This window comes from Schistosoma mansoni, chromosome 4 (genome assembly GCF_000237925.1).
Source record: "Schistosoma mansoni strain Puerto Rico chromosome 4, complete genome".
Taxonomy (NCBI): domain Eukaryota; kingdom Metazoa; phylum Platyhelminthes; class Trematoda; order Strigeidida; family Schistosomatidae; genus Schistosoma; species Schistosoma mansoni.
The window spans coordinates 10,097,756-10,111,894 of record NC_031498.1 but is presented as its reverse complement, the minus strand read 5'-3'; the positions used below and the strand labels follow the sequence as shown (position 1 = coordinate 10,111,894).

General features: G+C 29.0%; 2 non-coding genes across 2 annotated transcripts; one reads left to right on the top strand and one right to left on the bottom strand.

Annotated features, from left to right (window-relative positions):
• Positions 1 to 2,417: 2,417 nt before the first annotated feature.
• Smp_tRNA_01662_Pseudo_TTG.1.1 lies at positions 2,418 to 2,488 on the bottom strand. The gene has a single exon. It is a non-coding gene (tRNA).
• A 10,424-nt stretch (positions 2,489 to 12,912) lies between these two features.
• Smp_tRNA_02048_Pseudo_TTG.1.1 lies at positions 12,913 to 12,979 on the top strand. The gene has a single exon. It is a non-coding gene (tRNA).
• The last annotated feature ends 1,160 nt before the right edge of the window (positions 12,980 to 14,139 follow it).

Below are 14,139 nucleotides of genomic sequence, written 5' to 3'. Positions count from 1 at the left end.
AAAAACAAATACTTTACATTGGCTGCGAGTCTGGTGAAAAAGTTCTATTTTAGTTTTAAGTCATTTATAAGAACGGGCAATCAGTCAGTCATGTACAACTTAGAACCTGACACATATATACACCGGTCCAAGTTCCAGCACCATATTAGCACTGCAAGATAAAATTATCAAGATATCCTAGAGTAATAGAAGTAGTAACTGTAATAACAGTATTAGAAAAGATTAGAAGAAAAACGGTACAAGGAAACTCCGGAACTTAATTTCAAAGGAAGAGTGAGAACGAATGAACCCACTCCATTGGAGAACGATTCATAGTCATGTCACTCAAATTTTCTAAAGACTGGTTAATAAGAACAAGACAGCTGAAACTTAAAATTATAGATTTTTAAAAGTTCATTTATGTATATTATTCGAGTTAACTTATCATTTTTTTATAACTTACCAAAAAGGTTGATAATTTTCCCAGTAATGACTTTTATTCACCGAAATGTAGGCCTTACAAATTATAACTTATAACTGGCAACAATAATTTATTATTCTAATTTAATTGTACCTAAATAATTATATTATCATATATACCGGAAGTAGAAAATGACAAGCTTTTAAATTTATAATAAAAAAAATTACAATTATTTTACAGTGAACCACTGAAAATTCCAACGGCGATCTTTTCTTTTTTTTTTCTAAAAAAAGTCCTCTTTTTGGTAGACTTTTTAGTAATGCTTACAGACAATATTGATTTCATAACTTACCTCATTTTCTCTGTAAAGATTACATTATACTTTATCTATATGTTAAAGAATTACTGTTTTTGGTTTATCAAAAATAGTTCCAATCTATTCTTTCACATATACAAATAGTTATATAACTAAAACTGTCAACCTTTCATCTTATACTAGTCAATAGGAAATAATTAACATACATAAATAATAAAGATTGTTAACTATAAGTTACAGTTGAATTGAAAATAATTTTGTGTAAACACTTTTAAAATACTACAGAAGAAAACTTATTTGTGTTTATTCCATCCTCGGGCACGTGCTTAAATAAGAATTTTCTTTGAAAAAGGAAACATAATCTTAGTTGTTTGAACATTGTTTGCCTAAGGTCATCTAATTAGAAATATATCTATGAAGAAATTTGGTATTTCTGAACATATTTACCGGTTTAATATATAAGGAACTTGATCTTACTTATCTCTATATATCAAATATTATTATATCGTAAATTATAACAAAGTATGTAAGCGAACAATATTGTTTTCAATCAGATTTTTGTCAGGCTTTATTTTAATATACAAGCTTTGTTCGATCCATTATTTCCCACATATCCTTATACCGTTGTATATTAGAGCAAAGTCTGGTGAGGATCTGTTGGAAATAACACTACTTGCTTATACATGTAGCGCTTATCTCTGTATGTGCTTTTAGCATGTAAACATTTGTAGCTTAGTCATATTATATTCATGAGATATTTCCTGTATACTAAAATATAATCCCGTTATCACAGTTAATTAAGTGAAATCCCTCTTAATATTTAAACAAAAACAATCAATTAACTCAATTTAAGCTACAATCCCACATTTTTCCACATCTATCAAGTATTTGTTTAGTTTTTTCCGCGAAATTCATCCAAAGAATAGAATATTTACAACACTTCTTATTTACTACAGTTGTTATATAATATCAACACTTGTCTTTCAACAAATATTACACAGATTTAAACATATTTCATTGCAGAATGAATGCCCTAGTGCGGTCGAGGGTGGGGAGAGTCAGCTCTCCCTCTCTAAATGCTCTCACATGGCCACACGTATACAGCCATCGCCATGGAAGTCCTACTCACTGCCTTCTCGCGGTATTACTGTTGTTTACGAAATTGAGAGGATGAAAAGCTAATGTCCGGCGCTTTAACCGGGTTGGTGGATATGGAGGTTCTACCTAGGGGAGTTGGAAAACTCTGATTCAAAACCAATGGTGAATATGGGCTTTAGGATCCTATTGGTGATCACTGGCTACCATGGGACTGCATCTCCTAACGTTGCTCCACTGCCTTGTGGATCAGACTTCTAGGTCAAAGGCTTGGGGTGTGGCCCCCTAAAAAAATCACCTCCTAAGGTGTATTCATTAATCTACACTTATTCACTAAGTTATACATAGATTTTATACTCAAAATTATAATATTTCATCTGCATATTCAAATTTATATTTTCACCTTAAAATAAAATAATCAAAATTGATACGTTTAAACAATATTCAATTGATCAATTAGGAAAATTTTCATCTCACTTTAAAAAAAACAAGACAAAAACAATTAATTATAAACAAAGATGGATAGTGGCTAGCAGTGGGATCCACGACGCGCGTTTCGTTCTATTTGGGACTCGTCAGCTGTATGTACCTACATCTCAGAGTTGATATTCACTCTGGGACTCGAACTCAGTACCTTTCGCTTCAAACGCCATCGCGTTATCCACTGAGCTACTGAGTCCTGATACCACTTGCTTGTGTAATGGGGTGAAGGTTGAATTAACTTAGTATTGTTTGTTTGAATCTTTCCATTGATACTTAGGACCGCAATGAATGTAATAATTTTTGAAATTTTTACTTATACATTGAATATAGTATATATTAATACTTCGTTGTTTTGTCTTAGTGATTAAAATGAATCAAAACAAAAAAAAGGAAAAGAAATAAAGGTTAATAAATTTTAATCGGGTAGTTACAAACTAGATGATTAATTTCAGTTTATATTTAACTTATGAAAATCAATATTATTGATAAAATTCAATTAATAATAATTGTTCAATTTTATAAATTCGTTTGTTTTCAATAACAGTGGTTTTGTTTAGGATTTGTATGTTTGTTTGTTTTTATATTAAAAAAGAAAAAGAAATTTTTACAATAAAAAGAATGAAGTAATTTGTTATGGACCTTGAAAAGTAATAACACGTGCTACTACTCATAATATTAACTTTATCTGAGAGATTAGTAAGTTGGTTCTAATATTAGTGGATCAGATAACCGTTATACACCATAAGGTATCTTAGTATATATCAATAGATGCAGGCACCTTTGGATACAGATTCAATTGGGAGAATGTTAAAATCTTGGAGTGAGAGATAGAGAGAACGCAAAAAAAGATCAGAAGAAGTTCAGACACTTGGTGTACAAGTAAGTAAACATGCCAAAATTGATCCATTACATCAAGCAGTTGAAAAAAATCATAAGTAACTATAATTTCCAAAATCAGATCAAAGGTGGAATGACAATCAAAATAATTATTCGAATAATGACAAAATAAAGGTGAACTATAACCAGTCAAAATCAAAGCTGATAGAACAAGTTGTTAGTCATATGTTGAGAAATTTCAATAACTCACTCATATTTGAAGTTTATGCTGATAAGATTGTCTAGAAGGACAGTAAAAGCTTCATGATTAAATCATCCAGCTGAAAATACAAAATTCCTCCAAAGTTAACTTTTTATGTTTGGGCGCCAAGACGTCAGACTTCACTTACTTTTTCACGAGACTGTAGAAGATCTCCTGTTAAACGGCCTTTTTTCTTTTTACATTATGGTTGGCATAAAAACTGAAATTGAATGCAAACTGTTCACAGTAATTAGATGGAGCATGGAAAATATATTTACATTTAGAGGATTTTAAATTAATAGACTAATAAAAAAAATGATTAAAAGTGGTTTTCACTCACAAACTTTATGAAGCACAGGGTACAGTCAATACTATCCTAAATGATTTAACTAATTAATACACAATAAATTGTACTTCTGTGACATTTTTCACTAACTTTACGACAAAATTTCTACATATAACAAGACATTAGAGATTGTGAAACTCTCGTATATGTAATAACTTAGTATACCAGTCAGTAACTGAAATAAAAGATACTGACGCTTTGTTAGCAGTTAATTATTGAACCTCATTTGATGGGGCCCCGAATCTGTAACCTGTTTTAAAACTTGCCACCGTAAATTTCTTCTTGACCAACAGTAATACAAATTTGATTCATTAACTTAATCAATTATCTTTAACTATTAGGTTGAAAAGTGTTGTTTTAACAGTTCAACCGATAAGAAAATTATAAGGCAATACTCATATGATTAATCCTTTTTGTATAAAGGTCAAACTTAAATTTTTCACAATCTATTCGTTAGTTGATACTAAGCCACTTCACCTTATAAAGTGCTTTCTGGAAGTTTTATGACTGCTACTGTATGACAAACCAAACTTTTATCAGGAGATAAGCATTTAAATATAAAACATTTTTTTAGAAATCCATAACAGATAATCAATGTCCTGTCAAACGTTTCCTTTCTATCATGTCTGGTTGGACCATATATATATATATGGACAGAGTCTATAAAGATTTTTGTGACATTTCAGGTAATCCAAAATGATTGAAATGGCCAAGATTCATCAAAAAATTAGTAACTAGTATATTTATCTTAAACCATGATTATAATAAACTTAAAATGAATCAACTAAAAAAATCTCCCATTTGAATATCATTGTCTGTTTACTGATCCCTTTTTCAGTTCACTTATTATACTGGTCAAAAATATTATCTATACATATGCGAATAGCATAACTGTGACCGATAATAATGTAGTGAGAAAAAAAATCTCAGTTTACTTTTTAGGTAAAATATCATAATTCTATGAAAGAATATTTCTAAGATACTTCCCTTTTTGTCATTGATCAAATTTATTGATAAAAACATTCTTTTCTAATAGTAACAATTGGTCAGTTAATGTACTTTCACTAAATATACATAAACATGAACATATCGATTATTAAATAAGTAGGAAGAAAAAAATTGTCAATATGATAAAGGAAATCACTTTTAACTAGTATCTATTTATTTGTTTTTTGATTATAAAAATGTTCAATTTTTTTTCTTAAAAATAACATTTATTTGCTACTTAAGATGAAACAAAAGAAATCATTCATTGATAATATGTCTATTAAGTTTCTTTTTTAACTCAATTACTTTTTACTAATAAAATAGATGGACTATGGTTATCCGAAAAATCCAGAACGAGCGTTCGTTTCTACTGAGCACTTGTCAGCTTGCTTACTTACTTACACCTGTTACTCCCAATGGAGACTCGTCAGCTAGATGAGACTAAATCCAAGCGTTCATGTTTACATTGTAACTGAAACCTAGTGACTTTTGTTTTAAAGATAAACATGTTATTCACTGAGCTATATTCAGGCAATACTTATAGGATGTACATATGGATGTATGAATTGTCAAAGTAGTCTTTTTAAGGAGATAAACAAAATTTGATCCTAGACAGGATTGTAGGAGTTCACACCTGAAAAGTCCTAAACCAGAATGAAATATCTGTTGAGTGTATTTTGATTTTTAAATAATTGTCTAGCTGCAGTCAGTCCATGATGTAAAGTACAAAATTCAGCAACTTCTATAAACGTCTCTATGCCATTAGTTGTAAATTTCATAACTTTTTTAATTTCTACAAATCATTGTATAAGAAACCAAATTCAGACTATATATATATATATATATATAAATCCTAAAGAAATAACTTTAATCTAATATATGGAAAGAAAATAAACATCCTGACGGAATTGGATGAACTGTATAGTATTCAAGGCTCTGTAAAAAAAAGCAATGTCAAATTTTATTTATATTGGTGTAAGCCGTATTTTTTTCAATGTTTTGTTAATATAATAGAGAAGTTTTTCTCCTGATTGGTTATATGAAGAGACTACGTGATTTTAGCATCACCCTAAGCTTAATTCTACGATCTGTAAATTTCAATACATTAATTATGATCCTATAATGTTCCTTACTATTTTTTCTGTGAACTTTTGAGACCACTATATTACAACATGTACTGAGAGCTGTTGGTAGAATTGGTGAATCTTTTGATGTTATCACGAATATTCTTGTGGATGTACATTTGAAATCGCGCTTATGACTGACAAACATATCTCTATTAAATACAAATCTCGTTTATACCTTTTCCTTGGATGTCTTTCAGCAGAGTCAGTCGCAGTTACATTAGGATTTATGTACGTAATAAAAGTACAGAAAGTCTACAGTACTATACCTGGCACATATGTAATGAACGTAAACGCAGTTGGAGAAGACCAATTGTACTTTAAAACAAACTTACACAGTGTCATGATAAAACATAAGGACCATACATTAAATACTTCATTTGATATGTAGATTATTTAAAACTTAGATTATCATCACATCTGAGTGCTGTGGTATCTGACCTCTCTAGTTTGAAGCTACTTAATAAGTTCTTGTATTCAACCACTCTTCGTATCTGGTGCGAACACTACAAATTATGCTGGGGTGATAGATGTATTCGCGAATAATGGAAATGATTCAGTAAATTTCAACACCTTATTTAATCGATCTCAACACATTAACGTATTTTACCACAATAAGTTCAGTTCAATTCTTAACCAGTTATGAGAGTCAATGAACAATCAGTTAGTTCCTTACAATAATATCATCAAATGAATGATCATTTTATTGATTTACCATCTGTTCAGTTTACCGTTACATTCTATATAAAGTCCTTGAGAATATGTAACATATTAGCTTGAAACTTATTTCACATGACATAATAAAAGTTAGTGATTATTATGTTTTCTTTATTATATTTTATCATAAAAATATCCACCTTCTAACTGAAAGAAACCTTTTATTGTCTTGCTTCTATTTAATCAATATTCTTTAATAATTTTTACTTCTTTGTTTCATATATCATATTATCTTCCTGCTATTCCTTCTTCTCCACAATATTATCATTCCGTTTTATATGACGCTTCTCTTGAAGGTTTTGCTTTAATGAAAGTGTTCCATTTATCTTGTTGAACTAATATTTATATATAGCCATTAAACAACCTAATTAAATATATAATTAAACGCCAAACATAAATATAGACGCATCACAAATTAAGGTATCATTTATATATATATATAAATAGGGTTGAGTGACATTTGTACTGTAAACTTATATATACTTTTTTTCTATTATTGTAAAATTTTCAAAAATCATACCCGTCAATTAGTACCCTTAATAGTAAGGAATTATTGTTCGTTCTTGTTAACTAGATTTAATTAATTAAAACAATTTTAATATAATAATAAATCTACTTAGCAACAACAACAACGATTTTTCTTCATCTAATTTGTCATAATATGATAATTCATCAATTTTTCTTTTATAAAAATGTATAGAATGTTGAAAACCTACTCTACTTACTAATTTATAAATGAAAAATAAAAAAAATTAAAAGTGAAATTTTCTTTTTTTCTTTTTTTTTCTTTTTTGTAAATTAAGAACAGTTTGTCAAGAACGTAATTTTATTTACACTTCATTGAAAAATACTAATTAAACAAAGTGTAAATGATACAATTGTTGAAGTTTTGAACCCAATGATCATAAGGTTAAATAAATGATGAATTACTTCTAGGCACTTTTAATGACATGTATGGAGATGTTTCTTGTTAATAAATAATTAATTAATTAATGATAATACCAATATGTCTATTAACTCCGCCTGTAGCTCCTTGGGAGCCTACTGCCGGTGCCAAGCCCGGGTAAAGGAGGAAGGTTGGGCATGGGGTTAGTGGCCAAACCCGCTAAAAAAACGCTAACCAATATGCTTATTACTATAATATCAAAATAATTATGTTCAAAATTAAATTTTTATTCATTAAAATGATTGAAAATTAAACATAATCAATTTATATTGACAAATTGAACACTGGATAGAATTTTGTTTATAATGTAGTATTCTATTATTGTTGACAATGTCATATGATAATATAACAGATTATAATTTAAGTAATAATGATTGATTGATTTTGAAGTGTAGATATGAGTAATAACTGATGGAAGTGAATTATTATTATTATTATTAATACTATTTCAGAATTGATATTGTCAACATTGAATTGATAAATATCAAAAATCTTCAAGAAAAAAACATCTAATTTTTTCAATGAAAGGTAGGTAACTAAGATTCATTCAATTAAGTAAAGAGATTATTTTGTATAACTCCAAATAAATGAGCAAGAATTTCATTATTAAATTTTTTTTATTTTATGATGTATGAATAATACTATCTGGATGCTTAAATTGAATTATTAATGAATTATAATTAAAAGTCATGAACTTACACTAGTAAGTAATTATTCTTGTAATAATTAGTCTTATTTGGAGAATGTAAGGATGGCTCGTTGGTAAACTCAAGGAAGCCTCAAGAAGCTCAGAAAGAGCTGAAGACATTCCTTCCAATCACTGGTAGAGGAAAATTCTAGAGTGTCGACGTGTAGCTTCCCTATTGGATGCATTAGAAGGATCCCCTATGTGCCTATTGGATGTCCAAAATGATGATTTACTTTCAGTTAAAAACTATAAATACATGACATTTTTGTACTACATTTGACACTGTGCTGGCAATAAAATTCCTACTTACTAGTCATCTGTCTTCTCTCTTGCGACGTTGTGGGGTAGTAGTACGCGGTATAGCAAGAATCAAAGCTCTAAATATAACAGAGAACAATAAAGATGATAATAGAATGGAATTTTAAAAAAACCTAAATAAGATCAATAAGCACAATAGAAATTCAAAGTTATGCCATTTATTTTAACTGTCAAAAAAATTTCAAAAATAAGCAATGAAATGTGTGAAATGGCTAACCCATTGAAGAATGAAATCAAATAGACCAACTGATAAGTAAACAGACACAAATATCATATTGTCTAGTCTATGTGATTGACCTAATTGTATCGATTTTGAAATCGGTAGGTACCTGATCAGTTCCAAATAATTTGTCGGTATAAACAAGTTTTATTTTGGAGCTAAACAAAAGTACAACTTTTGTTGCATTTGTTTTATTATGAATCAAGAAAAATGTAAAGTTTTTAAAGTATCATGTCAATAAAATCTGTGAAATAACTAACTATATCTCTAATTTTATCTTTCAACTTAATGTTATGACTTACTAAGAGATTGATCGATGTACTTGTGACTTAATGGTAATTTCGAGGCAACCTGAATACAAAGTACAGAAGCCAAAAAGAGACTGGTTAGTTGTAGTCTTAGACATCAATCGAAAGATTTAAACAACCACTACAAATGAATTAAACTTCCCTTTATTCCACAAACCAGTGGTTATCTGAAATTGGTAGCTAATTAGATAATACGATAGCATTTAATCAAACGGTACTGGGTTCGAATCCACGAGTAAAAATCAACTAACGAGTGCTCATTAGGTTGAAACGCACATCATGGATTCCACTACTAGCCACCATCCATCTCTGCTTATTACCAAAAGGAGATTGTTAAACGATCAGGTGAGTACATTTAAATACATTAACATCAACTAACTTCCTATAAAACATTCATATTTGAAAAATGAATTTTTAAAGACATTAAAATATATCATGAAACACAATTAAACTAAAAAGAGCAGTTTTATACAGCTAACTGTAAGCTACATATAATAACTCCTGCCTAGAGAAAAATGATTCCACCTAAGTAAATCTAGATGTTATCACTAATGTAAATGGGTATTGGAAGTAGTCAGAATTCTTGACATTCAATCAACAAGTTTCAGCCTCTGATTCATACTTCATGTATTTCATTTTAGGAAGCTATTTAGTATCATTAAACGTTACATAAAAATATATTATTCAAAGCCGACTACATGCATTTATACTTGATAACTAGGCCATAATATCTTTCTTTACAGATTTCATAATAAGTTGAAATAAAGGTGTGCTGAACTTTTGTCACATTCTAATAAGAATTTTGTGTGAATTTTTATGTCGCCGAAACCCAAGAGTATACCTTAGACAACTGTTGGGCCTCACTATAGATCACCTCAACACAACATATATACGAGTTCATCACTCCGAAGAGATGAAATCCAGAACCTTCATGTTTCATACTAATCATCTTATCTAAAGACTACTTAGCTAGAATACAATGAACAATATTTTTTTACAGTTGCAGTTAATTCATGTTACATGTCTTCTTAAAATGAAAAGCAATTTAGCTAATCTAGTTTCATTTAGCAAACAAATGAATTTACTAGTTAAGCTGTTTTATTTATCATTAAAGTTTATTAGTATAACTAAATGATCATGTGATATGAGCTGGATAATATAATACGAAAGTTTGTAGACATTCAATTATATATATATATATATCTTAGATATTCAATACATCATTATTATATACATAGTATATAAATAAAATTTCACGAAAATATAAATACCTTACACATTACCCATATTACCACACACATATATCTTAACAATTAATCATCTTTCATTTTGTTATGTTACTATGCTGAAAAGTTTAAAAAAAAATTATGCGTAAGAAAGGTAGAGAAAGAGAGAAATGTCAAAAATCTAATGATTATTAAAAAATTGAAGTTTAAAACTTATGCTAGACGAATAGCATAATCTAACTGAACTTATTAATCATAGAGTTAGTTTGAGTTTCTGTTTCATTTTAGTTTAATTAATTTATTACTGTCTGTAACTCATAGTAGACTGACCGGTTCTACTCTGAAATATTATACAGATATTTTTCTAAAGTAGACTAAGTATCATATGACATTACTAGACAGTACCAAATACCTAACTTCTTTACAGTTGCCCAACACCAAATTACTGAAACACTTGTAATATTACCCTATGTAGACAAAATAGAAGAGTTGGCAAACATCTAAGAAGGAGCATCAATGAGTTGAATTCATCTTTAAAGTTTAGTAAATTTATTTTGAGTCCATTTCTAAATTATGTCAAGAAAGTTTATTACAGAGAAAAAAACCCGAGAATATAAATCTCCAGTACTTAGAAGAAGATTAATTAATACAGATTTTGAACGCAAAAGGTTTAAGTTTTCGGAATAAAATATTTTAATACTTTTAATAAATTGTTTAAACGAAAAAACACCTATGAAGTAATCGCCACAAAATTGTCCAGTAGCAGCTCACAGTAGTAAATATTTAATTAAAACAGACATTAATTTATTACCCTCCATTAGCTCATGTGGACTCTATACGGATTGTTTCGATAGGTCCATTAAATTAAGAAAAATTTATATTCGTATTATATCTATCACTAAAATCCAGAATGTGAGTGCAGTTATATATTTGAAACTAATCAGATGAATATGTCTGTACCCTGATGTTAATATTCATATTGGAAATCAAAACTACAGTCTATAATTTGAAATGCCAAAATACTATCCATTGAGGTACTAAATTTAGATAGCTAATAATTTGTTCAGAAAGTATAAAATAATAAATATAAAGGTTTAAGTTGTCCACCATTAACAACAGTCAAAATATGATACAATTAGAAGTTCGTATAATCTAAGCAATAAAATCATCAAGTAGAACAGAATAGAATCAAATATGTTTGTATTCGAGTAATGTTTCTGCTCATGGGTAAAAACTAATATTTATTTTATGTGGGTTTACAATTTGGATAATATGTCTGAAATGCAATTCGAAATGATGTTAAGTTTCAAATTAGACAATATTCATCAAATAATTATAGTCTTAGACAGAAATATCCATACTTACATTTGTCTAAAATGTTTGTTTAGCAATCAGTATCTTTGATCTTTCCACTTGAGCATTTGCAAATATTTGTCAAAAAGAAACTTATTTAAGGATCTAAATTTACTTAGTGAATATTTAAATATGTTGTAAATAACTGCGTACCAACCACTAAGAGAAGTGATGATAATATTTTAAACAATGAAGAAAATGAGGCAGACATAAATGAAATTAATGATACGTCTCACGTAACAATATAATCATAACATTTATGAAGTATACAACAGAGTTTTACAAAATTTCAACACTGATACTTAATCTGAGTTTGATTTGACAATGTCTCAAGTCATTAAATTGTACAATCTCCAGAACCCTATTTACTGTGAGAAAGAATAGACCAAAAGTCTTCAATACAGAATTGCTTTTCCCTATTCTACCGTATTAAAATGTAAACTGATTGCTTCTCTACATTTTACGATCAATCCCAAAGGCCGGTAGATAATGTCCGATATGGGAATCGGAATGACAAAGGGATGTTTCTAAAAGGCTAAGATTCCTACTTCAGAATTATAACACGTATTGGACTGTCTCCATTACATCTGCAAAACAAAACAATGAACTTTAACACTACTTCAAAGGTCCTAATATTGAATGTGACCAGTTCTTTAATAACAACAGAGAAAAAAAGATAAAAATTATAAGTTTTTTTAAAAAAAAATCTTAAACCAAATAATCAAATCTAACTAGCTAGTTTTTTGAATAATCTTAGATTTTCTCAGTAATATAGATTCATTAATTCACAGTTAACAGAGTTAAAGATTTTCAAGAATATCAATCAATAGATTACGAAATCTAAAAAAACTCAACTCAGCCACAGAATACAAATGAAAAATGTACATTGAACAGTTTAAATATAAAACTATATAATAAAGTTTTCTTTTTAATTTAATTAAAATATATACAATTTTCAGCTGATGTTTTATTAGTAAACAAAATATTAACAGTATTCATACATAGATCATTTAATTAAAATGAATCGAGTCTCAGAGTGAACATCAACTCTGAGATGCAGGTACATCCAGCTAACGAGTCCCAAATAGGACGAGACGCGCGTCGTGGATCCCACTGCTAGCCACTATCCATCTTTGCTTATAAAGCTTGTATTTTCAGACAATATCAAGGCAGACCGCACAGGATACACATATCCTAACAAGAGACTGATCAATTGCAATCCTAACAAATCAATGGGAAGATTCAAACAAACAATACCAAGTGAATTTAAATTTTAACCCATTGCATAAGCAAGTGGCTATCAGGACTCAGTAGCTCAGTGGATAACGCGATGGCATTTGAAGCAAAAGGGACTGGGTTCGAGTCCCAGAGTGAACATCAACTCTGAGATGCAGGTACATCCAGCTAACGAGTCCCAAATAGGACGAGACGCGCGTCGTAGATTACACTGCTAGCCACTATCCATCTTTGCATATAATCGATTTATTTATTTATTTCATAATACAAATTATTTCTTTATTTCATTATTACTAAGTAGAATTCATCAAAATTTATTAAATCACATGTTAGTCTGAACTTTAAATGTTCCATTCCAGTCACTTGATGTTTAATTATATGTACATATTTATGTATATATTGAAAGAAAAAAATCACCACACAACAACATAACCTCTTATCAAATTAAGTATTCTATAGTTTATCAATGTTGAATGAAGTATAGAATTCATTTGTTTTATTAAATTTTCTTCTGAGAAAAGAAAAAGACAAGAACATGAAAGAATTAGATTGGAAGTTAATTTTCGACTAAATATTCATGTATGATTTGTATGAAACCATTTCAATAGTGATGGATTTTACCCACTAACATTGATAGTAATAACAATAATAATAATAATCGTAAATGTTGATGGTAGACTACACTTGAATATGCTATTTTATGCATTCAAAGGAATCCAGAAAACTTCATCATCTTCATAGAAAAAAGTGATGATACATTGAGTTTAATATTGTTGGTAACACATAAAAAGAAATTATTTTAGACAAATCAGCGAAACAACATAAAACACTTAAGAATGGAGAATGTAACTTTTCAAATATGTTCTAATAAATTGAATGCATTCATGTAGTTGAAGATTTAGATTGAATAATTTTCATTGAAATTACTAAATATTTGCTCTCTCTGTGATATATACCTATTGATCTATCTGTCTGTCTATCAGTATATACCATTTTATGTTTGAATACAGTCGCTAAACGTTTTCATCGATTCATTTCACTCGAGTTTAACCGACAATGTCATTGAATAATGTACAATGTAGTCTGCATTTCAATGTGATTACTGAGTTAAATTATAGACGAGTGTATTTTTCTTTAGTTAGTTGAAGGTGGTCACTTATGAAGTCTACATTAAACCATATGAATACGACGGCTGAAACCATATGAATACGACGGCTGAAACTGAAGAGAAAACTCCTAATTCCAACTGATCATATATATATATATATATATCACTAAGTGATTTGATCTAGAGTACT